Below are 24,116 nucleotides of genomic sequence, written 5' to 3'. Positions count from 1 at the left end.
ATAAGAAAGCATGATTCATCTATATGTTGGTTACAAGAGACCCACCTCACAACAAAAGACTCACATAGGTTGAAAGTGAAGGGATGGGAAAAAAATCTTCCAAGCAAACGGAAAGGAAAAAAAAAGCTGGGGTAGCAATACTCATATCTGATAAAATAGATTTCAAAATGAAGGCCATAACTAGAGACAAAGAAGGCCACTACATAATATTGAAACAATCTATCCAACAACAAGATATAACCTTGATAAACATGTATGCACCCAATATAGGAGCACCAAAATATATTAAAAATCTTCTGGAGGACATCAAAGGAGAAATCGACAGCAATACAATCATAGCAGGGGACTTCAACACCTCGTTGACAGCACTGGATAGATCCTCTAGGCAAAAAATTAGCAAGGAAATAGAGACTCTAAATGAAGCACTAGACCAAATGGATTTAATAGATATCTACAGAGAATTACACCCCAAAACTACAGAATTCACATTCTTCTCAAGTGCACATGAGACATTCTCAAAGACAGACCACATGATAGGACACAAACTAAATATCTACAAGTACAAGAAGATTGAAATCATATCAAGCATCTTCTCTGATTACAATGGCACGAAACTAGAAATCAATTGCAATAAGAACATGCAAAGACATTTGAACACATAGAGGCTAAATAGCATGCTATTAAACAATGAATGGGTTACTGAGAAGTCAAAGATGAAATTAAAGACTTCCTGGAAACCAATGACAATGAACACACAACAACACAAAATCTATGGGATACAGCAAAAGCAGTTCTGAGAGGGAAGTTCATAGCACTACAGGCCTACCTCAAGAAACAAGAAAAATTTCTAATAGACTATCTAACCTCACAACTTAAAGAATTAGAAAGCAAACAAAAAGAAAACCCCAGAGCAAGTAGAAGGAAGAAAATAGTAAAGATCAGAGCAGAAATAAATGACATAGAGACCAAAAAAAAAACAATTCAAAGGATCAATGAAACAAAGAGCTGGTTTTTATTTGAAAAGATAAACAAGATTGATGGACCCTTACTTAGACTCACCAAGAAACAAAAAGAGAGAACCCAAATACACAAAATCAGAAATGAAAGAGGAAAAGTAACAACTGACACCAGAGAAATACAAACGATGATTAACAACTGCCATGAACAATTACATGACAACAAATTCGACAATCTAAGTGAAATGCACAAATTTCTAGAAGCACATAGTCTCCCAAAACTGGACCGGGAAGAGATAGAAAACTTGAACAGATCAATAACAACTAAGGAAATTGAAGAAGTAATCAAGACTCTCCCAGCAAACAAAAGCCCAGGCCCAGATGGTTTCACGGGGGAGTTTAACCAAACATTCAAAGAAGAACTAACACCCATTCTCCTCAAACTATTTCAAAAAATTCAAGAAGAAGGAAGACTTCCAAACTCGTTTTATGAGGCCAGCATAATTCTAATTCCAAAACCAGAAAAAGACACTACAAAGAAAGAAAACTACAGGCCAATATCCCTGATGAACATAGACGCCAAAATCCTGAACAAAATACTAGCAAATCGAATCCAGCAATACATCAAAAAATTATTCACCATGACCAAGTGGGATTCATCCCAGGGACGCAAATCAATAAGTGTGATACACCACATAAATAAAATGAATAAAAACCACATGATCATATCAATAGATGCTGAAAAATCATTTGACAAAATCCAGCACCTATTTCTGATAAAAACGCTCAGCAATCTGGGAATAGAGGAATCATATCCCGACATAATAAAGGTCATATATGAAAGACCTACAGCCAACATCATACTCAATGGGCAGAAACTAAAAGCATTTCCCTTAAGAACAGGAACAAGACAAGGATGCCCACTTTCACCACTCTTATTTAACATAGTACTGGAAGTCTTAGCCACAGCAATCAGACAGGAAGAAAGAATAAAAGGGATCCAAATTAGAAAGGAGGAAGTGAAACTGTCATTATTTGCAGATGACATGATATTATACATAGAAAACCCTAAAGACTCCATCAGAAATCTACTAGACTTAATAAATAAATTTGGCAAGGCAGCAGGATACAAAATTAACATCAGGAAATCAACGGCATTCTTATACACTAATGATGAACTCAAAGAAAGGGAACTGAAAAAACAATCTCATTTACCATCGTGAAAAAAAAACTAAGATACCTAGGAATATACTTAACCAAAGAAGTAAAGGACCTATTTGCAGAAAACTACAAGACATTGAAAAAAGAAACAGACGAAGATATAAAAAAGTGGAAGCACATCCTTGTTCATGGATTGGAAGAATTAACAGCATTAAAATGTCCATACTACCCAAAGCAATCTATAGATTCAATGCAATCCCCATCAAAATACCAATGACATATTTCATATAAATAGAACAAATCCTTCAAAAGTTCATATGGAACCAAAAAAGACTCCAATTAGCCACAGCAATCTTGAAAAAGAAGGACAAAGTAGGTGGGATCACAATACTGGATATGAGGCTATACTACAAAGCTACTGTAATCAAAACAGCCTGGTACTGGCACAAGAACAGGCATATAGACCAGTGGAACAAAATAGAGAACCCAGAAATGGACCCAAGACATTATGCTCAATTAATATTTGACAAAGGTGGCAAGAGCATACAGTGGAGTAAAGACAGCTTCTTCAATAAATGGTGTTGGGAAAATTGGACAGCTACATGCAAAAAAAAAGAAACTAGACCATCAACTTACACCATACACAAAAATAAACTCAAAATGAATAAAAAAGACTTAAATGTGACCCGTGAATCTATAAAAATCCCAGAAGAAAATGTAGGCAACAAAATTTCAGACATCATACGCAGCAGAATTTTCACTGATACATCACCTAAGGCAACAGAAACAAAGGAGAAAATGAACACATGGCACTACATCAAAATAAAAAGTTTCTGCACAGCAAAAGAAACAACCATCAAAATGGAGAGGCAACCCACTGTATGGGAGAACATCATTGTCAATGATACATTAGATAAGGGGTTAATTTCCAAAATATATAGAGTATTCATACAGCTCAACAAAAGGAAAACAAAGAACCCAATTAAAAAATGGGCAGAGGAGCTAAATAGACACCTCTCCAAACAGGACATACAAATGGCCAAGAGACATATGAAGAAATGCTCAACATCACTAATCATCAGAGAGATGCAAATTAAAACAACATGAGGTATCACCTCACACCTGTCAGAATGGCCGCCATCAACAAATCATCAAACAACAAGTGTTGGCGAGGGTGTGGAGAAAAGGGGACTCCAGTGCACTGCTGATGGGAATGCAGACTGGTGCAGCCACTATGGAAAACACTATGATGTTACCTCAAAAAATTAAAAATTGAATTGCCATTTGACCCTGTGATCCCACTTCTAGGAATATACCCTAAGAAGCCCGAAACACCAATCAGAAAGAATATATGTACCCCTAGGTTCATAGCAGCACTATTTACAATAGCTAAGATCTGGAAACAGCCCAAGTGTCCATCAGTAGATGAGTAGATAAAAAAGCAGTGGTACATCTACACAATGGAGTACTATGCAGCTGTAAGAAAGAAAGATCTCTCATCCTTTGAGACGACACGGAGGGACCTGGAAAGTATTATCCTAAGTGAAACAAGCCAAGCAGAAAAAGACAAATACAGTGATACCTCGGTTCTCGAACGCCTCGGTTTTCGACCAAATGGAGATTCGAGAAACTTTTGTCTCGGAATCCGAACAAATATTTGGAACTCAAACTTCCGAGATGAGCCGAATGGCGTTCATTCGGCCCAGCGCGCCTTGCTTGCATCATCAGTGTGAGTGCAGAGAGAGAGTCACGCTTTGTGGAGTCACGCTTTCCTATTGGGTTTCATTGCTTCGGTTCTCGAACAATTCGGTTCTCGACCGTCCTCCTGGAACGAATTATGTTCGAGAACCGAGGTATCACTGTACCACATGATCTCATTTATATACAGAATATAATGAACCTAACAGTCTGAGGAATAGGGTAGACTCAGAGACGTGGACGTAGGGTACAGACTGACAACCCTCAGAAGAGGGGGTGGTGGGGGGAGGGAAGAGATAAACCACAGAACTTATATGCATGTACACATAACCAATGGACACGGACAACAAAGCCAGGGACGGGGTGGGGGGGATGGGGAGGAGGGTGTCAGTGGGGTAAAAAAGGAGAAACGTCTGTAACTAAAATTAAAAAAAAAAAAAGTGCCAGTGTGCCAGGTCAGAGTGACTCAGTTGGTTGAACATCTTCCTGTTCACCAAAAGGTTGCTGGCTGATTTTCTATCAGGGCACATACTTGGCTAACAAAAACACAAGAAACAAATTCAGAAACAATCAAAAGTGCTATCACCACTACTCTAATGCGATGTTTTGGAAATAAGGTCCAATGCCAGTGAGTAAGAGAAATAAATAAGGAGTCTATATATTGGGAAGGACCAAGAAACATAATTCTCATTATTTCAAGATTATACGATTGCCCTGGCCAGTTTCCTCCACCGTTAGAGCATCGTGGGTTTGATTCCATCAGCGGCATGTACCTCAGTTTCAGGTTCGATCCACAGCCCTGGTTGGGCATGTGGGGGAGAAAACCTATCAATGTGCCTCTCACACTGATCTCTCTCTCTCTCTCTCTCACACACACACACACACACACACACACACACACACACACTCCCCCTCCCTCCCTTCTACTTTCTCTAAAAATCAATGGAAAAAATATTCTCAAGTGAAGATAAATAAAAACAAACAAACAAAAATATATGATTATATAAGAAGATTAAACAAATAGCTGGTTTTAAAATGTTATTTATAAAAATGAATAGTTTTTGTTTTTTGGGGTTTTTTTATCCTCACCTGAGGACATTTTTCCATATTTTTTTCAGGTAGAGTGGGAGGGAGAGAAAGAGAGAAAAAAACATCGATGTGAAAGGGACACATTGGGTGGTTGCCGCCCACATGACCCAACCAGGGCCGGGGACAAACTGCAACCAAGGTACGTGCCCTTAGTGGGAACCGAACCCGGGTCTCTCCAGACCGCAGGCCGACGCTCTAACCGCTAAACTGACCAGGGCAAAAAATGAACAGCTTTTTATATACAAATCATAACATAAAAAAAATAAATAAAATCTTCCAATAACAAAAAAAGGTACAAATAATTAGAAATCATCTTAAGAGTGAACACTCAGAACAAATATGAAGAAAATATTACACTTTACTGAGAAGACATAAAAGAAAGGTTGAGTAAATATTTCTACATAGAAAAACTAAAATGATCAATTCAACCTTGAAAACATGAATTTAAAAAGGAATAAGACTTTGGGAGGTGTTTGCCAAAACAACATTAAGTTTATCTGGAAGATGAAATATACCAGAAGATCCAGGGAAAAAGTCTGGAGAAAATATAGATTAGAAAAGATTTCTTTCATCAAATAGTGAAACATCAAATTACAGGAACTGAAACATTCTGTGGCGGGACCTGTGCCTCAGTCTTCTGTTGTTGCATAACCAACTTCCCCAAAGCATGTGGCCCGAACGCCGGTTTCATCTCATAGTTTTCGTGAGTCAGGAACCTGGACGTGGCTTAGCTGGGCTGTTTCACAACCAACACTTGGCAAAAGCACAGAGAGAATGTAAATTCAGGCCAACACTTCGGATAGCCATCTGGCAAATGCTTTCAAAGTTAAAAAGTATATGTAACCTTTGACGCAGCAACTGCCCTGCTGATACTTCATCCCATGGACTTTACAAAGCACAGTGATCTCACACACACACAGATCACACACACACACTCACACAATGATCACATACACACACAGACACACACACACACAGATCACACACACAGAGACACACGCAATGATCACACACTTACACAAACACTCGCACACACTCACACACTCACACACTCACACCCACACTCACACCCACTTTGGCTGCAACCATGGCTGCCATGCGCCTAGGTGTGCCCTGCGCTGTCCACCCTGACGAGGTTGGTGGGAGGGTGTCGGACTGTCTCTGTCAAGAAAGGCGTTGATTAGCGTCCTCGCAGGAAGTTGACAGGCACGCGAATTGGGTAATAGGAGCAGAATTTAATAAACAGGCTCTTGTCCTGGCCAGTTTGGCTCAGCGGTTGAGCATCGGCCTGTAGACCAGAGAGTCCTGGGTTTGGTTCCCGCTGGGGGCACGTACCACAAAAAATAAAAAATAAACAATAAACAGGCTCTTTGCCAAGGCGCGGCCTGGTGCAGAGAAGCCGCAGAGGGTGACCAGCGTCCCGGGACTCGAAGGGCGAGGAAGGGAGCAGATAGCAGAGGAGGGAGGTGAGAGTCTGAGCGAGGACCAGCCCTCCCGGGCGAGGGGACGAGAGCCTGGGGTTGAGCACATAGCCCGCCTCTCCCAGCGCCTCCCTCCCGTTTCCTGCAGCAGCTCCCAAGGGCTGGACCAGTGAGGGAGGACGTGGTGGAGAGTGGACCCTGCACCAGGAGGTCACTGGTTCGAGTCCTGGTCTGGGCACGTGCCCAGGTTGGGGGTCAGAGTCCCAATGGGGGGGTGTGGGAGGCAGCCGATCGGGGCTCTCTGTCATCGATGTTTCTCTCTCTCTCCCTCTCCCTTCCTCTTTCTCTAAAATCAATGAAGAAAAAAACACGAGAACACCAAATATAATAAGATATTAAAACATCTTCATCTCATTATGTAAAAACTATAGAAAACTGGATATTGTTATCATTAGACATTTTTTTTTTTTATTTAGTCATCATTAGTCTGCTTTCTTAGTCTTGGCCATCCTTGGACGGAGAATCAGATCATAGGAGAAAATCGATAGCTTAGCACTGTTGACGTTCAACTGAAAATAAACAGAAATTCTAGTCCCAGCACAAACGGAATAAGCAGTTTGGTTCTGAAAATCTCCACCTGTGGCCTTTTTGTCTGAGGAGAGACAGATACAAAGTGCGTTGTTTGGAGAGCGTGGCTGGAACCCCAGGTTTCTGGAGTCTGGGACCGGCGATGTTTGTCTTCACGGCGCCCCACCCACAGCGCCGCACCCACAGCGCCCCACGCGGAGGGAAAGCCATGTGGGTGTTTCTGCTTCTCATCGGTGACTAAACAAAACGGCGGAACACTTGCCGAGGGAAGGTTAGCCAACTTTCTTCTTGGAAGAAGAAATGAAATTATCCAAAAAAAGCACTTTGGGAACTATGCTGAAAATGAGGAAATAAGGCCTTCCTCTTGTGAATGGAATGCAGTGCTGCCGTGTCTGGTCGTGAATAAACTGAACACGGAAAACAGTAGTAGCTCACTTGATATCTGTCGATTAAGGAAGGTAAGTCACACAAAATTTGCTGACTACCCAGACTAGAAGTTCCTGTGACCAGAAGAGAAAAATTCGCTTGGGAAAAAAACCAACAACATTTAATAATATGTATTCTACTTTTCTTTTTTAATCCTCACCAGAGGGCACGCTGAGATAGAGAGGGAGCGAGGGAGGGAGAGACATAGATCTGTTGCCATCCACAGGTGTCCCGTCCGGCAGCCTTTCGGTGCAAAGGACGACGCCCCACCCACGGAGCCACTGTATACTATTTTTCACTGATTATTTTCTTTCTATGAACGAGAATCATTATCTAAAAAAGGGTAAATGACTAATTGGGTGCTGCCTAAAATAACACTGGACAGTTTTTATTTCTAATTAACTCAAGAAGTGTAGAGTTAAGAGAAATTGAGGTAGAGGCATAAGCCAACGTTTTCTCTCGGGAACTGGTAGAACCGTTTTCGTCAGAGGTCAAAGCCCAGTTCAGCGCCTACATTTCGTCACTCACACTGATTTTGAAGGATGAGAAATCTTCCCGTGGACTTTCTCAAGGCATGAAAGTGCTTCCCACTTTTTACTTTGTACAATCAATTCAAAATGTGAATTTCAAATGTCAAACGTGAACATCCCTGTAATCTCCAGTGTTTCTTATTTTTTAAAGAACTATTTCAACACACTTTATTTTTAGAGCAATTTTAGGTTTACAGCAGAATCGAGAGGAACGTGAGCATGTCCCGCGTCCCTCCTGCCCGCCTCGCGCAGCCCCCACTGCCGACATCCCTCCACAGACGGTGCTTGTCACAGGTGATCAGCCTGCTCCACACGACCCCCGGGACCCGGAGTCTGCGTCAGCACCGGGGCCGTCTGGGTCTGTGTGCTCCGTGGATGTGAGCAAATGCTGACAGGCGTCACCGTTACTGTGTCCCGCAGAACAGTCTGTCCTAAGATTCCCTCGTGGCCCTTCCCCCGCCCTCCAGCCACTGATCTATTCACCGAGCCTTCTCCCGGTGGTCGTCCAGCGGGGATCACAGGGTAGATTTTTCAGTCGGCTTCTTTCCACTGGCGACAGCATTTATGTGCTCTCCTGGCTGGGTACTTTGTCTTGTTTACCACTGAGGAATATCCCCTCGCCCACGGAGGGGCTGCGTCCAGGTTTGGGTGATTACAAGTAGGGTTGCTGCAAACATCCGAGCCCAGGTTTTCACCGGGGCGTGTTTTCAACTCCTTCGGGTAAACATCAAGGAGCGCAGTGCTGGATCATATGATAAGAGCATGTTCAGGGTTTTTAAACTATATTTCTATTGTTAATACAATTACCTATGTCCCCCATCCCTCCCTTTGCCCACCTGCATCCAGCCTGGGCCCCCCTGGCCTCCACCTCACTATTGTCTGTCCACGGAAGAGCACGCTTAGTTCTGTAAGAAACTGCCCAACTGTCTTCCAAAGTGCCTGTACCGCCTGCACCCCACCCGCCGGGAGGGAGGCCCCTGTTGCTCCCCGTCCTCGCCTGTGTTGCCAGATTTTGGACCCTGATGGGTGTGTGATAATGTCTCCTTGTTTTCCTTTGCCTTTCGTCTTTGTTCTGGTTGTGAATCCTCACCCGAGGATCTTTTCCATTGATTTTTTAGAGAGTGGAAGGGACAGAGACAGAGAAACATCGATGTGAGAGAGACACATTGATTGGTTCCTCCCGCGTGACCCTGATGGGGGCCGGGGATGAACTGCAACCCAGGGCGTGCCCTCGACCAGCACGAACCTGAGACCCTTCCGGTCCCCAGCCCTCCACTCTAACCGCTGAGCAACCCAGCCAGGGCCCATTTGCACGTCTTCGATGACCCTCGAACATTTTCATGGGCTGATTTCCGTTTCGCATCCTGTGATGTGGGCTCCGCGTCACTTCTGGTGGAGAAAGTTCCTCAGAAGCACGTCCCCGTCTGCAGGGCCTCCAGACAGCATTCCTGCCAACATTTCGCAACGCAGCCGGGTGGAGGAATTTTTTTTTTCCTTTGGAAAAGAAGCTGACGTTCCTGGAATCAGCAAGTGACTCGAACTCTGAAAACCTGGGTTTCAGACTCTGCTCGCGCTTAGAAGCCCGAGCGACGCGCACTTCCCTTGGCCTCCGATGCTTCACGTGTAAGACCAGCGGGTCCCTGACGGCCCAGCCCTGGGCTTCCCAGTGCACAGCACCCGAAACCCTCCCTCTAACCCCCCGTGCGAGTGGAACAAGCAGCAGGCGTGAGCGGCCCTGACGAGGTCCTCGGAGCGCGCGTCACAGGACACTCGTTTTTCTTTTCTTTTTATTGTATCCGTGCGAGGGGATGGATGCTGACTAAACCCATTGTGGCGAGCACTTTGCAATATGTCGATCATTATATACAACCGAGGGAAAAGATCATGCCCCTGATAAACCTGCAAAGTAATTCTTTCTCTGAAAACCACACGTTCCAAGAACAGACACACTGTAGCCCCAAGGCAGCCTGCGCCGGTTCGGTCCAGTGAGTTTGCTGATACGCACTGGAGAGCGCAGCCGTGTGTCCTCGTCAGCTTCTCTCTTCGTCCTTCTTAAAAAGTATCCGACAGAACTGCGTGGTACACTTTCTCTTTCTTAAACCATGCCTCACAAACACAGAACCTGAATTAGGTAGAAATAGTACATTTTAGGCATATTCATGAAACATTGCTCAAAATTATTGGCAAGTCACGTCATTACATCTTCCTAACACGCCATCACTCGGATGGAACAGCATGAGATCCACCGTGGCAGTATTCTGATTTCTACCAGAAAAGCTCGAAATCCTAGGTTGAGAGTAAACAGTTTTGGGCTGTGGTTCACGGTTGACGGCCACTGTCCGGCGGGAAAGAGGAGACTTCGGGGCTGTCACTGGGGAAACAGACTTTACCTGGCTTTCTGGGCTATAGACGGCCCTCACTTCACAGGGGGGCTCACAGCCCAGTATCTGGGGAGCGGAAAACACGCGCAACCACCTGAACAACTCAGGGGCCGCCTGGGCAATGGCGTCGAACCGCTGAAATGCTTTTGCTGTGCTGGTGCTGGAGGAGGCTGGTTCCGGAGAGACTGGACCTGCAGGGACACGCGTCTGCTGTGAGGCGAAGGGTGTTGTAGCTGCGACCGGGCTGAGCTGGGCCCGTCTGTGCCGGAAAGGCGGGCCGCCCTCCCGCCTCAGGACCACGGCCCGCGGAGCCGGTCTGAGCGGTTTGCAGGGACCTGGCTCGGGCAAGCTGTTGGGCAAGGCAGCCTGACACGCTCAGGACCCAGCACCAGTCACCAAGGCTGACGGTCCAGTTTCCAGAACCACCCACGATGACGGGGGAGGCACGAGGGGCCGGGCGTGCGGGGCTCAGTCGGCGTTGCTCCCGCGTCTCTGGAAAAGGACCCGGGAAGAAACCACTCCCCTCCCAGCAGGTCAGAAGCAGAACCTCAGCTGCCTGTGTTTCAGGCCAACCCAGCTCCCAGGCAGCCCGGAGGAGCAAACACACCGTCACAACGTTAACCGTCTGACGGTAAAAATCGCCCCCGGGCTTTCCTGCCGGGGGGGGGGGGGGTGCATCACGGGCACCCTGGCCAGGAGCTCGCTCGGGCTGGCAGAAGGGCACAGCCTCCACCTGCGGCTCCCGCTCCGGGTTCGACACCCACATGCAGGTGCCCAGGCCAGTGTGGTAAAACACTGGAGCATCTTCCTGATCTTTAACCCGTCCCCAGAACCGATTTATAGTTTCGACCATGAAAACAGAAAACCCAGGGGCTGTAAGCTCTGAAAAGCGCCCTGCTGGAGCGGACTCACATGCCCTCCGGGAACCTGAGGTTTTCAGTAACAGTCACGAGCCGCAAAATCCTGACAACAAGCCGCGGGGCACCACCCTGTTCACCCCACAACCCCCGCACCTCTCGCTCCCTCAACGACGGCTGTTTACGACAGGAGTCACCCGACCCTCTAACGTTCTGTCAGTAAAGCATGAAACAGTTGTTGCCATGATGATGAACCCAAAGCCCGAAGGGATGATAAATATGGGAGGAAACATCACAGATGTGGGGAGAAAGGGCCCCTTCGTGTTCCCAGCTTCTAAAGGAGCCCATGGTGTTGGAGCGAACTGCTCATTTTGTGGAGGGCACTAAGGGGCCCCTCTGGGACCCACACAGAACCAGAGGTGGGTGTCCCCTCTCTTTCGTTGAGACGCCCACGCCTCCACTCGGTGGGTCCAGAAGAAAGCCTGCATCACCCCCTTTGTGGTCCAACCCTGGCCTCCGCCTCACAGCGTAGAAAGAATAAAGGAGAGAAAACGAGAGAAATATTTGAACCATCGGGAAGTAGGCATAGAAGTAAAATACGGCCTGGCCGGTGTGGCTCAGCAGGTGGAGAGTCCGTCCATGGACCGAAGAGTCGTGTTCGATTCTGGTCAAGGGCACGTACCTCGGTTGCAGTTCGGTCCCCGGCCCGGTTGGGGTCGTGTGGGAGGCAGCCACTCGACGCGTCTCTCACGTCGATGTTTTACCTCTTCCCTGCCCTTCCAGAACGTGGGCAGAGAGCGGCGTTTCGTTCCTTGGAGCACGTGTTCCCGGCCTCGGCCTCACAACGTGGGACGGATAAAGGAGAGAAAACCAAGGACAGGATGAAGCAGGGTTGCAGCTGTTCGCATGGAAAGTGATGCGATGATTGATAAACGATGACGATGCAGGGATGGACTCTGTCTCGCAGACTGACAGCTGGGGACGTACTTTTCCACCCGTGTTTATCACACAGCCTGACACTACGAGGGGGCACCTTGGGCGGGTGGGGGGGGGGCTTGGGGTTCACTATTCACAGAGAAACCATGAGGGGGGAGGGAGCTGCGGGGAGGAGAGATGGGACCTCCACCACCTGCCACTCTCCCGGGAGGAGCGCGTGGAGCCACAGGACACAGGAGGAGGACAGCGCCGTCTCCGAAACAAAGCTCGTGCGACAGGAGGAGGCCTGTTGCTACGGCCGTGGACAGAAACTCAGGCAACCCCACCGTAAAGCCGCGTCCCAAGGGGCTGTGAGGCGGCTGTGGGTCTCCCCCAGGAGACTGGCGATGCTCAGGGAGATGAGCCAGCAAATGGGCGCGTGTCAGTGATGGAGCCCCCCGAGGGGCATTCCAGAAAGCCAAGGTCAAGTGCACCGACCTCCACTGGGAGGGGGGCGAGGGGCCCAGAGGAGGAAGGGGGGGGCAGTGCTGAGCGGAAGCACTGAGTGACCACGAGGAACGGAGAACGTGGGGCTGGGCCGCCACACGGGGTCTGATGTGAGGACGAGAAGACTCCCTGGAGGTGCGGGCAGGTGAGCGGGAGTTAGGGACCCTGGGCTCTCAGGCTCTCGCCAGCCAGACTTCATTTCCTCCCAAATCAGACTCTAAACGCCATTCAGCAAACAGGAACGCATGAGCCCTGGCCGGTTCGGCTCAGCGGTTGGAGCCTCGGCCTGCGGACCAGAGAGTCCCGGGTTCGGTTCCCGCTAGGGGCACGTACCTTGGTAGCAGTTTGTCCCCGGCCCCGTTGGGGTTGGGTGGGTGGCGACCACTCACTGTGTCTCTCATGTTGATGTGTGTGTCTCTCTCCCTTTCTCCTTCCCCTGCATCTAAAAAAATCAATGGAAAAAATATCTTCGGGTGAGGATTTAAAAAAAAATAAAAGAAAGAAATCACCTCCAAATTCGTCTTCCCCTACTGTTTACCCACCAGGTATGTGCTGTGGGCTGACCTGTGTCCCCTCAAAGTCCACACGCTGAAGCCCGAATCCCCACAATCTCACAATGTGACTTTGGGACTGAAGGCCTTTCCACGCCCAGGACAGAGGCCTCGGGAGGAACCGGCCGGTCCACTCCTGGACCCAGACCTCCAGCCCCCAGGCCGTGAGGAGTGAAGTCCGCGCTGCGTGTGGCAACCCCAGCAAACGGACACGGACCCTTTTCCCCCGTTCAAGTGCCTTTGCGTCCACTGGGACATTAAAAAGTCACCACTTGGGAGTCACCTAAAAACTAGATAAAGTCTGTATCTCACCTTTGATGGCAGAAACAGAGAAGATCCGAGATGGGAGCTGGGGTCTGGCTGGAGGGGGGGGGCAGAGGCTGCCCCACAGAAGGTGTGGGAGTCGGTGAAACCTCAAAGCAGAAAATGATAGTGACCCAAACACCTTGACGTTTCATTATGGAGATATTTGGGCCACTACATAATGAATGCCAGCATTTCCAAAAAATAGTAATAATGTTCAGTGTTCACGTAAGTATGGAAAAGTATAAAATACATAGAAACAGAAATATTATTGGTTTTGCAGATGATCACAATAATGTAAACATCAAAGAATGCTACACATCACTCCCTAAAATCAGAAAAAAAAAACAAAAAACAGCCTTAACAACCTAGAGAGCGAGGTACATCGTGACAAGATAACGGATCCTGGTAATGCAAGTATCTACTGATCCCTAACTTGCAACAAGTTGAAAAACTACACTGTCGCCGAACAGCCGCGGAAACCCTGCCTGCTTGGTGAGATCCGTGCAAAGGAAGGTCCGATGGCGAAGTCTTGTCCTTGATGGGAAAATGTCTCCATCCCACACGTTCATTATCATTTTTTAAAACCTAGACTATCCCTGGCTGGTTTGGCTCAGCGGTGAGAGCGTCCGCCTGTGGCCCAATGAGTCGCGGGTTCGATTCCGGTCAAGGGCACCCACCTCTCTTGTGGTTCATCCCCGGCCCTGGTCCGGGTGGTGCGGGGGCAGCCAGTTGATGTGTCTCTCTCACATCAATATTTTTCTCTCTCTCTCTTCCTCCCTTCCTCCCTCCCACTCTATCTGAAGACAAATCGAAAAATATCCTCGGGGAGGATTAAAAAGGTAAATGAAGGGCAGAAACACAGTGTCTGGACCTGGGTCTCAGCCGCACTGCAGGTCTGACAGCTCAGTGCTTGGCGGCCGTGGGCGTTTGCCCTGCGGCAGATTCTCAGCGAACTGACTCGTCCGTGGCTATTTCGTTTCCACAATAACTGCGGCCGCACAGGTTATGGAGGTCATGTCTTCACATACGTGTGCCTAGCTGCTGTTTCACACGTGCTCCACACGTCCTTGAGTGGGTGGAGGAAACTGGCTGGTGCTTGAACTGGAGCGGTCCTGGGCGGCTGGTGATCCCACAACAACCTGGCAGCTCCCAGAGGGGGTGCCCGAGGTGCGAGAAGCCGGTCCCTAAGGCTGGACGCTGCGGGTCCATTCATGAGAGGGAAGCTGTCATCAAGAGCAGGTCAGTGGTGGTGAGGGATCAGCGGCTGTGAGTATGGAGCCCCAGGAAACGTGGGGTAGGGGACTATTCTTTTTTTTTCTTTATTGATTTTAGACAGAAAGGAAGGGAGAGGGAGAGAGAGATGGAAACATCGATGAGAGAACATCGACTGGCCGCCTCCTGCACGCCCCCCACTGGGGATCAGGCCCACAACCTGAGCATGTGTCCTGACCGGGAATCGAACTGGCGACCTCTAGGTGCAGGGTCAACGCTCAGCCCCTGAGCCACACCGGCGGGGCAGTAAGAGACTATTCTGAACCGCTTGGTAGTAGTGGTCACATGAACCTCAGCAGGTACCAGGACTCCCGGAACAACACACAAGAACGGGGGGTGGGGGGGGTTCACGGTCGGTTCCCTGGGACAAGTGTGATGCTAAAGGAAAACACCCTCCAGGCCCATGATCCCTGTTTCCTTGTCTGCAGAATAGGAGCTTTTTTCTGTTTGTTTGTTTGTTTTATCCTCACCCGAGGACATTTTTGCATTTATCTCCAGATAGAGCTGGAGGGAGGGAGGGAGAAGAGAGAGAGAGAGAAGCATCGATGTGAGAGAGACACATCGAGTGGCTGCCACCCACACAACCCCAACTGGGGCTGGGGACAAACTGCAACTGAGGTACGTGTCCTTAGCGGGAACCGAACCCGGGACGCTCTGGTCTGCAGGCTGATGCTCTAACCGCTGAGCCAAACCAGCCAGGGCTGGAGCAGTTTTTAAACTTCCTTCGCAGGAGTTGATGAAATAACAGGCCAGAGTGACCGATGCGGTTCTGCACGGAGCAGCCAGCTTCCTCCGGCATCAAGTATGGGACGGAGGTCGGTGTGTGTTCCAGTTTTACAAGGTAGTAACTCAAGACGCAGGCCCCGCAGAAGAACCGGCGCTGTGAGCACCCTTCTTTGGAAGGCGCTGTGGTCCCAGACGACACGAGACTCGGCTGCGTCTGCCCGGCGGTCCCCTCGCCGGTCTGGGTTCTGCGTTCGCCTCTGACACTTCAGCGTCTGTGCGAACTGGTCAGCGCGCACAGGTTTACACCATTCAGAGATTTTTCAGTCTTTATTTGAAAATAGCCCAAAGTTGAGTTCTTACAACAGAGAGGCCCTGTGTCCGTTGTCCGTTTCTGCCAGTGTTTCTGGCTCAGAGGGGCGAGGCCCCAGGCTCTGGGAGGAGCCCTGTCCCCAGGGTGCAGCTGTGCCCCGAGGGACTTCCCAGTTCTGGAGAAGAACAGTCAGGAGGCTTCCGGAGGCTTCCAGGAAGGAGCTGGGAGCACCCACAACACAGATGTCTTCAGACGGAGACTCATTCCCGAAACGGCCAACCCTTCACCTGAGACCCGTCCCAGCGTGAACGCAAACCACGGACCCGCGTCAGCTGCCCGGGGCCGTTCCCTCCTGACGCTGGAATCTTCCGGCAGCTCTGCGCACGGCTAGGACGCTGCCAGCAAGGGCGCCACGGATTCATTGACTGCCGACCACTGAAAATGTCGTACTCTTAGTAACGTGTACACATACGTGAACGTTAATCTGTACACAGTATTGCAGGCCCACAAAGGAGAGAAACACTGTTTTACCTGAATTATCCACATCGCATCACTAGTGCTTCCATCGCAATAAACCGCTATTTTCTGGAAACCGTGGTCGCTGTGACGAGCCAGTTTACTGGGGGACAAGGACGTGACAGCACGTCGTTAGATACCGTTTATGATCAGATGCATTTCACCGAAGGGCCATTCAGCTCTTTAAAAATAGTTTTCTCTTGAAGAGAAGAATCTGCCCTGGACTTCGGACAGGCAGGTGTCCCCGCCCCCCTTTCTCGTGAGGTGCGCCATCCAACCCTCAGGGTTCCTACAGAGAGTCGTCTGCCTGTCTGGTCGCCCCAGCTCCACACGTCTGGGCCCCACGCTTGCGTGGTAGGGTTAGGAAGCGCTCAAGTGGCTTACGTTTCTTTAGCATCTTCTTTAACAACCTACCAAGACATTCCGCTGCCCTGAAGGTTCATCCCCGTTTTGCTTCGAGTCTGTGGGTCTTGCCGTTTGAGATCCCTTCACCCGCACTGGGACTCAGGAGAGCTCACCCTTCTCCCCAACACGCCATCAAAGGCGCGACGATATGAGAGGAGACCGCATCAGCAGGGCCGGAATCTGCACCCTAGGAGTGAGCCTGGTTGGGGTGACCCGCACGTGGGGTGGCTGGGCCACAGCTTTGGGACAGGGTCTCGATTCTCCCGTCGCTTAGTGAGAAGGAGAGTGACGAAGGCCGGGGTGACTCTGTAGCAGGGGCGTCCCGATGCCAAAGAAGGGGGTGAACCGCTGAACACTTCCTGATGGAGCTGCGTGGGCTCCCAGGGGACCGGGGAGCTGCTGGCCCTGAATAGGGAAGAAAAGCAGAAAGGAAGGCGTAAACAGAAGCAGCCGAGCTTTAGATCCCACTGCGGGGGACTTTGAGGCCAGTCAGTGAAACAGTGACTCACTGGTTGGGGTCGCACACTTCCCACAGAACAGGGTTTTAAGAGGGTCCTGACAGTCATTAGAAAACCACTGTGTACATTGGACTTAGAAACACAGTTGGAGGTCAGCCTGTGGTGACTCAGTTTCCTTCTCTGTAAAGGTATCTCAGAAGGTGGCTGCAGACACGAAGGTGCCCATTCGTGCACCTGGCAGAGGTGAGCACACCTGTAACTCTGCTGTGACTTTCAGAGCGTGTCTCTTACTCCACTTCCTACCTGGATGAAATGCTCTGTTTATACTTGGTTTTCTTCATGTCTTTAGCGATGCAGCCCACTGCGGCAACCTGGTATAAAGGCAAAGGCAGATGGATCATCAAACGCTGTTATTCCTGATGTGTTCACGCACCATGTGCGTCCCTGCATTTGTTCATCAGGGGTCGGCCGAGGGGGTTGGCAGAGGCGGCACTGAGAAGGGCACGTTGACTCCTGGAGGAGGAATTGGAACGTCTGGTGCAGAAGGGACCTTGCAGCTCGTCTCCAGGACGTGTGTGTGTCAGGCAGAACCCCGAGGACAACAGGCAAAGAGAATGTGATCTTCAGGGAAGACGAGAGTCGTGTCGTTTAAGCCCATCGACGACACAGGCCTTCCATGGGGTCTGACTAAGGGAACGGTGAGTGGTCCCCCTGAGAAGAACTAGGAAACCTCCGGCGAGGAAGGGACGCATGAGCCGGGTGCTGAGAGACACGCACGGCTCTGGGGTCTGGGTGCGAGGACAGGGCACCGTACACGGAGGAGGACCCGGGCCACCGGCACAGCCGGCAGAGGTCCTCCGGCGACCGAGTGGACAGAATGACCAGCTTCACGCACACACTGGACGAGACAGCACAGGAAAGGGCAGGAGACGCCCTCAGGCCTGGGACGGAGCGGGAGCCCCAGGGGCTGCGACCTCTGTGTGGTGAAGAGAGCTTGGAGTCCGGGCAGCGATGGGAGCAGGACCCAGCCCAGGTGAGGCGGACACTGAGCCCAGGCCTGTCGCCCGGCCCGGCCCATCCACCATCAGGGGACGATGAACTGTCCACCCCGAAGCCTCGAGGAGTAGCCAGGACGTCTGCCTTCTGCCTGCACTGTGGGGTGCGGGAGAATCGAAATCCCCAGACCTAAGGAGGCACCTGAGGGTCCAGTTTACGTTTTCCCCGTGTGGCAACATCCCGAGCAAAGACCTGAACTCAGAGCGGGTCCCGGACCCACGAAACCACTAGGAACTGGCAAAGCTGGCATGTCCGCCGCCCCGGGGGAATCAACCCCGTCTGAAGATGACCCCATAACAAAACAGGCCAATAAAAAGGAAGCAGAAGCGCGCTGGGAGCTACCACGAGAGTCAGCAGGCGTAACACGTGGAGACGCCGCAGCACAGTTAGACATCCGTGCTGTTCAAGTAACAAGGAGACGAAACGGGGGAATGGAAACGACCGGAAGGTGGAGAGCGAGGTGGGCGCGGCCGGCCCTGGGGCGGGTGCTTGTGTGCAGGGGCGGGGGGGCAGAATGGGAAGAGTCCCGGAGGCCACCCTGAAAAGCTCAGCGGCACCCCCTAACTTCGCACTCATGCCCCAGCCAACTTCCAAGGCCTGAGGAAGGGGGCCCTTGAAAACCTTTGATCAGCAACACGTCGATCTGATCTCAAATGTCCCCTTGGGCAGTGCTGGCAGAACTCTCGGCGGAGAAGCAGAACCACTGGGCGGATCTGCGCAGTGACCGGGTGTTTTTGCTCCTCCCGCGTCTCCACCCGGGAACAGCTGCACACGCTCACCGGGGCCCCTCACCTCAGCAGGGACCCTGAGGCTGCAGGCGGCTCCTGGCTCTGACCTGCATCCGCGCCTGTGCTGTTGGGGGGGGGGGCGGCCTGTGCCTCTCCCTCGGGGATTCGTGAACCTGCAGGAGAAGCGTGTGTACCCCAGCCGCCGCGTGCAGACGCGGGCCGATGTGGGAAGCGGGGGCGAGTCGTGCTGACAGAGGCTGACAGGAAAGGGGGAGCTGGGTTGACTCCTGAAGAGGAAGAACATTCAACGTAGGGGGGACTGGCAACTGCAAAGACTCACAGATGTGACATTGATATGATGTAATTTTGGGAAAGACTTCCCATAAACCTCACCTCTCGACAATATTCTGGCACATGATCCTCCGGGAGCTTTTAATGTAATACAAAGGAGTAGGAATTTGACTAGAGTCCGGGTGCCCTGGGTTCAAGTGAAGGAAGACACAGAGGGAGGGGGCTGCACAGAAATCACGTTCTCGTCAGAGGGGCGGCTGAGTCACCCCTGGGAAGCGCGTGGAGGTGCAGCTGGGCTGGGCAGAAGGGGGCCTTTTGAGAGGGGACTGGAGCTTATACACCTGAGGACTGGATGGGACCTGAGACGTGTTGGCGTCTGTTCTCCACGCCCCCACCCCCACCCCGAGAGATGAGCTGGACCAGCGAAGATCCAGCTTGGACCACACGGAGCCTTGCAGGACGCGGGCCAACAGGGTGCCGTTCGTGGCGAGAAATGGGGAGCGAACAGGACGACGCAGAGAAACATACACCTGTGGGGGGCGAGCACTTGCTTTGACAAGCGGTGGGACTTCAGGAAGTACATCGTCTTATTCATTAACCTGCCTGTCCCCAGCCACCCGGGGCCCTCGGGACAGGCCACTCGTGAGCACGACTGTCCAGGGACAGGAGCTCGAGATGTGGAGTCGGTCAGGTCGTAACCACCCCGAGCGCAGGGCGGGAGCGGACCCCGAGCCACGGCCCGTCCTCCGCTGTCCTCCGTCACCTCCCTGCCACGGCTCAGCGGCGTTGTGAAACAGACCGGATGGCCTGAGAAGCATAAACTATTTACAATCTGGCCGTTCACCAAGAGAGTTTGCCAACCCCTGGTTACTCTGTTTCGCTGCCCTCAAACTGTGGTTAGGAATACTTCCCAATTCTGCCTACTTCCTCTACCCAACAAACGCTGGGGGCACCACTGTTGATGCACTCAAGTCCTCCCGGGGGGGGGGGGGTAAAGATGAGGCTCCTGCCAAGAGCCTTCTCAGGGTGGGAAAGAGGTACAGGGTCATTTCGAGGTACATTAAATACCAGAAGAATTGTGCTCTGACATCATGAGGGCAAAATAGGAGAACTTACTGGAAACAAGAAGGATCTGGGAACTTCAGACCCGGCCAAGCGACAGGAGGGGGCGGAAGTCACCCAGCGAGGGGCTGAAGAAACCAGGAGGCTTCCCGGACAACTTTGGCCGTCAAAAGCCAAAGCTGGACTCTCTGCATTTCTGCTGTGACAGACTTCACCGAGACAGGCAGTCTTGACGGAGACAGGCAGACTTCACCGAGACTGGCGGACTTCACTGAGACAGGCGGTCTTCGCCGAGACAGGCGGACTTCACTGAGACAGGCAGGCGGACTTTGCTAAGACAGGCGGACTTCGCCGAGACAGGCAGGCTGGGAGAGGGGCTCTCGTGCACCATGGAGCATGCAGGGTTTTCTTCATGATGCTAATGAAGAGGAAGAAAAGAATGAAAAGCTTTCATATCCAACTTGTGTCAAATGAAGCTTCTCTTTCCATGAAACCCTAGTCACACCTCTACAGCCAATTAGAACGCTTAGAAAAATAATTCCACTTGCAAAAAACCTAAACCTCGTTTTTAATGTGCAGACATCTGAACACTCTCCATTATGTAACAGGGTATGAAATTAAACTTTTCCTTTCTCATTTTTGGCTGAGCTCCCAAAACTAATTCAACAGGTGACAGATGACCCCTAAGGACGGAGAAGGTCTCACGCTCCGGAAGCACCTCTTCCGCCAGCCGCTGGGATGGCTCAGTCCCGGTCCCTAGGGACCCCTGTGGTCAGCCCACTAACTCTCCCAAGGCCATTCACCTTCAGGTGTACGCAGCTGGTGCCTGAGAGATATCACACATTCGTGCCTTTGTTTCCACCAAGAACACTGGTGGGTTTTTTTTTCCCGATTAGCAAGTGAAAAGTAAAACCCCAAGGCCCATCCATGACCAAGGATCCGAAACGAGGTCAGGGTTAGGAGACAGGAAAGACCCGAAGCGCGAGACCCTATGGATTTGAGGGGTCACACCCTGCAGGAAAGGCTGGAGAACAGACAGAACGAGCCTGGAGCTCACCCACCCTGGGCCCGTTTCTGCAGATGGAGAGTCTGTGACTGGCTGGGAGTCTGTGCATCTGTATCTGTGTTGGTAACTGTTTGATGGGTGTTAACGAAATGCACTGTGGCAATCATTTCACAATATAAACATATCAAATCATGGTTACACACCTAACACTAATACCATCTTATATGTCAATTATATTTCCATTTAAAAAATAAATATTAGGTTTCCGTATCACACGGGTGGAGGTTCCAGTGTTCCGTGTCCAGCGTGATGGCCCCACACGGACTGGGACACGTCCACTATTACAGAAATTCTGTCGGAAGCTCTGTTCTAGGGTTTCAGGGCCAATCAGTTTTGATCCTGGGAAAACAATTCCTGTCTGCTTGGCATGACTGGATTCTTATTATTTCAATCCTCAGTGAATCTGTGCTTTTGTGAAGTATAAAGGCATCTAATACAGAAGCTTGTAAGAGCTGAATATTATCCCTCATTCTAGAGACAGGCCGCGTTCTCTTGATGATCTTATTTTTAAACAGTCGTGTTTGGGCCAGGAGACGGGCAGAAACGCGTTGCAAAACCTTTTCCTAGAACCCGGGACGCCGGTCAGACAGCTTGAGAACCAGTTGAACTGGGAGTTTCCAGCGTTGGGTCAGTGAGCTCGGGCACTTACCCTTTTCTCAGAGTTTTCACGACTTGTCTGCTGAGCACAGAACACACTTCTTCGTGTCATTCGTCACGTCCACCTCCCCGTACGTGACACACAGTTTAATGTATTAAGGCCACATCGGGTGCTGACAAGGACAGACCCTGTGAGGACAGGGGCGCATGTTTGACGTTCTGTCATCTTAGAGGCAAAGAAACCTAGAGACTTGTTCTTTGCTGGGAACAAAAATGATACGTTTGGAGTATCTTAGATTTCACTAGACAGCTCTTCTCCCCGACCAAAGAACAGCTGAGTAAATCTTTGCCAGAATTTAAACTTTCCTCTCACTGTTCCTTATGGAGAGTTGGACGACGGAGGCATCAGAAACCACATCCCTCCCTGGCCAGTGCGGCTCAGTGGCTGAGCGGTGACCCTGCACCAACAGGTCGCTGGTTCGATTCCCGGTCGGGGCTCCTGCCCAGGTTGCAGGCTCGATCCCCAGTGGTGGGCGTGCAGGAGGCGGCCAGTGGATGTTTCTCTCTCTCCCTCTCCCTTCCTCTCTCTCTCAAACCAGTAAAAACATGTTGCTAAAAACAAACAAAAAAACCCACTTCATCCATTGTCAAGGGAAGACATGTTCAAATCTCAGAAATTTTATCTAAAGTCTAATCAGAATATGTTCTTTAATTTTCCTGGAGTAGAAAAAACTATGTTTAAACTATAGGTTGTCATTACGACTTTCCTTTAACTTTCAGCGGATTACAGGGAGCCTGAACGGCATCGCCCCCCGACACGGACGTGGGCACCGCAGGCGACGCCCGCCCAGCACAGAGAGGCCGTGGCCCCAAGCTGGCCGGAGGGCTGTCCCCCCCGCACTGTGCGGCTCGCGCGCTCGGGCCTGGCCGCCAGACTTCTGGGAATGAGTCACTGCGGTCAAGATGCTATTTTTCACATATGCAGAATTTATACTTCCACTTTTAGGAAACTTTTAAAAATGGAAATGGATCATTAATACACCCCACCCCTCCCTACATTTAAAGACATCCTCACAGACTTTGGAAAACGGATCGACAGGGCCCACAGTTCAGGAAAGGTTGTTCCTCTTCTAAGGCCCGCCGAGCCCTCTGCGTCCCCGAGTCCCGGGGTGAACTGCCCGCCCAGGCGCCGTGTTCCCAGCGGACCGGCCGGCACCTCCCCGTGAGCAGGGAGCTCTCCACGGCCTCGGGGTCCCCGTGGCTCTTCAGCTCCCGGCCAGCGTGACTGGTGACCGCTCTTCAGTGTCCGACCCTCATCGCAGTTTCCAGAGACGGCCAAGCATCAGGTCAGAAACAGGGACCTTCAGCCAGCCGGACGGGCGCAGAGGAGAGTTGTAGGAAACACCGGAACAGTTACTGGACAGACTGTCCTCCGCGCAGTGAGCGTCTTGGCTCCTTGTCAGACCCCAGCTGCTTGTCGGCTCATTTCCGTCTGCTCATCGATCTCCGTCCGTGTCGGCTGCCGCGCGGGCGCCACGCCTCTGGGTTCCTGGGGCTCAGAGCTGTGCCCCAGCTTCCTTCTCGCCTTTGCTTCAATTATTCAAGGTCCCCTTTGGTTCCATACAAATTTGGGGGTATTTTTTCTATTTCCGTGAAGAAAAATGCCATTGGAACTTAGATTGGGGTTTCGTTGAATCTATAGGTGGTTTGGGGTACTATGAACATCTCAGCACATTAATTCTTCCAGGTCGTGCACCTAGATCTCAGTCAGGTGGCAGAGTGACCACAAGAGCCGTCCCCTCTCCCTTCGGGGTCCTGTCTCTGTGGCGAACATCCTATGACCTACGCCCACCGCCCGGCCCACTGTCAAGGAGGGAGAACACGTCCCTGGTCAGTGAACCAAAAAGCAGATGTGTTTTCCCCACAGAGACCACACTACCCCCACTTTAGCCACGTGGGGGAGGACACACCTGGGGACAGTCCTGGAGGCCCCCCAACATCCCCGGAGCCCATGCGACTGCCTCCCACGCCAACACCCAGCTCAGAAACACATGATTAGCTCAGACCCTGCTTCTGCTCTCCCGACCAGTGTGTTCTTTTTCTAGTGTTGCTTCCAGTCACATCGGTGCTTCACCCTGCAGATGGCTCCTGAGTGTGCGTCCTGAGCACCTGCTCCTGTGACCCAGGCCCCGGTGGGGAGGGCAGAGGAGGAAGCCCCGCGGGGTTCGCCCGAGGCTGTGGCC

Source organism: Molossus molossus, unplaced genomic scaffold (genome assembly GCF_014108415.1).
Source record: "Molossus molossus isolate mMolMol1 unplaced genomic scaffold, mMolMol1.p scaffold_m16_p_5, whole genome shotgun sequence".
Taxonomy (NCBI): Eukaryota; Metazoa; Chordata; class Mammalia; order Chiroptera; family Molossidae; genus Molossus; species Molossus molossus.
This window is presented reverse-complemented; position numbering follows the sequence as displayed.